The 5,000-nt window shown below is 32.1% G+C and overlaps 1 protein-coding gene across 1 annotated transcript in view; it reads right to left on the bottom strand.

The window, feature by feature from the left end:
- The window catches only part of LOC118441665 (uncharacterized), a 106,150-nt gene that overhangs the window by 11,192 nt on the left and 89,958 nt on the right, over positions 1-5,000 (bottom strand). The window lies entirely within an intron of this gene.

Raw genomic sequence — 5,000 nt, 5'->3', positions numbered from 1 at the left:
TATATATATATACATATATGTATATATATATATACATATATGTATATATATAATATGTATACAGCTTGTGACGTATATACGTACTTATAAATTTTTTTTTCTTTTTGTTGTCATCGTAACGAAATACAATTTTTTTTTTTTTTTTTTTTTTTCTTATTAAAGCGAGGGAAGATCTCGTAGGTATACGTATATTCTCATTCTTGATATTAATTTCGTTAAATTTAGTAAATGATTTTTATTCTTGCAAAAATAGAAATATCGAAAATTAATCGTAAATCAATAATTGAGTAAAGCGAGCAGAAACCTGTCGAAAATTAAATTGTCTTTCCTCTTTAGCTATGATAATAAATATATAACAAACACGATATCGCATAAAAAATGATTATATACACACACACACACACACATATATATATATAACGTATGTTGTAATTACGGTTTACTTGGCATATGACATTTAGAAAAGTTTATGTGTATGTGTGTATGAAGTACCGTAGAGATTCGAGAATGTACCGCCGTTCCTGAGATCGCGCATTTCGCGCATGCGCATTAATCGCGATGTCTGATCACTCAACAAAACACAAACGAGATGAACCATGTACTACTTGCACCCAGTTATTACTAACTGTATGGCCCATACATATGTAAACGCGCGCACGCAACCGCATGAATTTTCTTGTTTACGGTGGTTACATACATATGTCCGAATCGATTCGGAATATTTCTAAATTATTAAACCACCTACATCTGAATTCATCCGTGATGTCTCACATGATATTAAATTATTAGATGTTACGTAGTATATCATCGTTTCCGATTAGATGCGTGTAGATGCGTTAGCATCTCCATTTTCGTTCTTATAATATATTCAATTCATGAATATAGGATAAAGTCGTGATACAGGTCATTCGAGGGTTGGTAATGCGTATGAAAAATTTATTGAAAAAATAATAATAATGAAAGGAAAAAAAGAAAAGAAAAATGCTCATAGAAGGGACCTTCGTACGAGAAATATTATACGGGACTATCTTTAATACGAACTAATTCCTAATTAAAATTTCTAATTAAAAATACACAGTCGGGATAGAAATTTTCAATTTAAAAAGAATTTTTTTTCTTTCTCTTTTTTTTTTCTTCTTTATTTTTTTCCTCTTTACAACCGAGACAATAACAATTGTACGAATTGTTATATTGTATATAATATAAAATATGATATTTGTACGTGAAATTTAAATATCACTTGAATGAGATTAAAGAAAATATAAAATAGAACGGAATGGCAAATATCATTCGTAGACGAGTTTTTAACAATTTAACCTTAGGGAAAGAAAAAAAACAAGAGCCAGAAAGAGAGAGAAAGAGAGAAAGAAAGAGAGAGAGAGAGAGAGAGAGAGAGAGAGAGATAAAGGAGTACGATGATATGTTTTTCCCATCGCTGTACTTACACGAAGAAACGTTAAAATTATTTCGAACAAAAGAGAGAGAGAGAGAGAGAGAGAGAGAGAGAGAGAGAGAGAGAGAGAGAGAGAGAGAGAGAGAGAGTGAAAGAAAGGTAGAAAGAAAGATTCTCTAGCGACTCGTTTTCATATCTTTCTACGATTGCCTCGAGTTAGAAACGCACGAGAAACGGCTCTTACATGTCTACCTAAAAATCTATTTTTCTTTGAAGAAACAAAAAAGAAGAAAGAAGAAAGAAAGTGGAAAGGAAGAAAAACAAAACAAAAAATTGCCGAGATAATTTGTCCATTTTCTGTTTTCTTTTTTTCTTCTTTTTTTTTTTTTTTCTTGTTCGTAACAATACTTTCATTCTCTTCTTCTTTCACAGTTGAGGGTTTGTCCTCGAGTTAACGAATAATAATAATAATAATAATAATAATAATAATAATAATAATAATAATAATAATGATAATAATAATAATAATAGAAACAACAACAACGATAATAATAATAAAACAAAAGGGAGAAAAAAACCGTCCCAAAAAAAAAAAAAAAAAAAAAGAAAAGAAGGAAAATTTAAGGAAAGATTCGAGAAAAAACGTGGAACGGTAAAGTACATACGTCGAATATATTTCATCGCTCACTATATAAGCCAACGTTTTCTCGGCTGGTATGTCCGTCGAATCTACACGGTTATAGGAGGAAACCTCAGCGAGAATCGATAAGAACTAGGTTAATACATGATCCGGTAAAGCAGCGTGGACTTCTTAGTTCGGACCATCGCGTTTAGATATTATATTTAGAATCTGTTTACGAATAGTAACTCGACAGATATCGAAATGAAAATTATTACGATATTAAACATCGATACGAAAGAAATTCATATTTTTCTTCGTCATTGTGCATGTTCCTCTATATGAACGATCTGATAAATCTCTATCGAGAGAGAGAGAGAGAGAGAGAGAGAGAGAGAGAGAGAAAAAGAAGAAAGAAAGAAAAAAAAATATGAATTATTATAAAAACAATGTATCCCATGATGTACAAATTTGAAATTATTCGACATAATTGAAACGTAATATGGTGTATGCGGTTGGTTCCATTGTAGGAAGAAAAAAAAAAAGAAAAAAAAATACGATAGATCCCACTCTCTCTCTCTTTCTCTTTCTTTCCTCTTTCTTTCTATGATCAATAGTCAGATCCATTATTCGGACGTTACAATGCAACACGGACATTATTGAAGGTAGTATCGACAAGAGGTGGCTTTAGTTGGACAGACGGAAGGTTATCGTTTATCATCAAAGGCGATAACACGTTTGCTTCCGATGCTTCCTTGTATAGAGGAGCCTCGTTAATTCTATCACCCGCTCCCCTCTTTACCGGTCAATCCACCCCTGTCCACTCCATGAGATACATGCATACGTATATACTTACGTACGTATGTGATATATTTTTTTTTCTCTCTCTTTCTCTCTCTTTCTCTCTCTTTTATATGGTTTCGATTATATCGTTGAAAGAAGAGTGATATTGCGAACAAGATGAAATGAGATAATAAAAGATATCCAATGATAACGATGCGTGACAAAGCCAGGAACAATAATCATAGATAAATAATGGTTAATGAAAAATATATTGGAGGTAAAAAAAAGAAAAAAAAAAAAAAAGAAAAAAGAAAAGAGAAAAAAGAAAAAAAAAGCCAGATAGAAAAATATTCTTTAACGCATAGTAAACTTGCCTTTTGATTTTTAACTTTCTGATTGATCGATCGACCGATCGATCGGTAAAACTTTCTTTTTTTTCTCTTTCTCTTTTTCCATCCTTCATTCGTACAATATTTACAATACATACGTACGTATGTGTACATAAACATTTATATATATATATATATATATATATATATATATATATATATAGCATGCATAAACGTTTTTTCACTTCGTTGCATCGTGAAATCCATTCAAGTAAATGAAAACATTTACACTCTATTTTTGTTTCCTTCTCTCTCTCACTTTCACTCTCTCTCTCTCTCTCTCTCTCTCTCTCTCTATATATATATATATATATATATATATATATATATATATATATATATTTCTCTTTGTATTTTTCGTTACGTTGTACGATGAGATATGATATATAAAAAAATCAGTATGACGGAAAACGATCGACTTTTAAAAATCTGAACCTTTTTTTCTTCGTAAATGGTAAAAGATCGTAAGGGCCAAGATGGAATAATATTACGCGATGGGCAACGATAATAACGACGCGACGCTTGGGCCGCCATTGCGACAAGAGAAGAAGGGCTCTTTATAACGAGAACTGAAAGCTCCCATGTACTTTGATACTCGACACCACCCTAGGCTTCAAAGTACCTTCGACTTTCTCTTTATCTCTCTCTTCCTCTCTCTCTCTCCCTCTCTCTCTCTCTCCTTCTCTCTCTCTCTCTCTCTCTCTCTCTCTCTCTCTCTCTCTCTCTCTCTCTCTCTCTCTCTCTGTGTCTCTTTATCTCTTCTTACTTCCTTTTCTCTGAAATCTTTTTTCTCAGTTTCTTTATTCTTCCCACTGCACTTGTTATCATCATTCTTTTATTTCTCTCCCCCTCACTCTTTCTGTTATATATATATATCTGTATTTCTCTTTCTTTCTTACTTTCTTTTTTTTGCCTTTTTCTTTATCTCTCTCTCTCTTTCTTTCTCTGTTGAATGCATCAGTCGATCGTGTTTCACAAAACAATCTTTTACAGATCACGAAGGGGAGTCAAGTCGATGCATTCGTTGTCTTCTCTTCTTCCTTTTCTCTCTCTCTCTCTCTCTCTCTCTCTCTCTCTCTCTCTCACTATCTCTCTCTCGTCTTTTTTTCTCTTTCTCCATGTCCCCTCTGTCCCTTTTCCTTTTTCTTTTGATTTTTTTTTTAAGGCTCCTCGCTTTCCCTCCCGAGTTTATAAATAATTGATTGATCGTATTTATACGCACGTACTCTGCATAAGCTAAAAGAAAATATAACAAGATTGTGAAATCTCAAATGGAAATCATATATATATATATATATTTATGTACATACGTATAATGATTAACAATGAATATTACATTAACCATAGAAACAGATTCGTCGGGGTAACATTTCTTTTCTTTCATTTTTTTCTTTCCTTATTATTTCTTTATTTTCTCTTTTTCTTTTTCTTTTTTTTTTTTTTAGGATCCCATCACTTCACTTCACTTCACTTCAAACACGGTACAAAATCTATTTGATTATCTCGATCCGAAATGAATCGATAATACAACGTTCTTTTTACGATGCGATTTTTTAAAGGAAAAAAAAGCAATCAAAAAAAAAAAAAGAGAAAAGAAAAAAAAAGAAAAAAAGAAAGAAAGAACGAACGATCTTTTTGTTATATATTTACATACACACGTTGTTATCTCATCAAAGATTTATCGTATGATAAATTCGCGAGCATAAGAGTGTCATCGTTTCGTGGTTGTATCGTCAAGGGTCGTAAGATGGATTCTGCGTGTAGCTTACCTCTCTCTCTCTCTCTCTCTCTCTCTCTTTGTCTCTCTCTCTCTCTC

The sequence above is a fragment of the Vespa mandarinia genome, chromosome 5 (genome assembly GCF_050613455.1).
Source record: "Vespa mandarinia isolate Hongniang chromosome 5, ASM5061345v1, whole genome shotgun sequence".
Lineage (NCBI taxonomy): Eukaryota > Metazoa > Arthropoda > Insecta > Hymenoptera > Vespidae > Vespa > Vespa mandarinia.
Note: the sequence above shows the minus strand (reverse complement) of the source record. Positions and strands in the feature narration are given on the sequence as shown.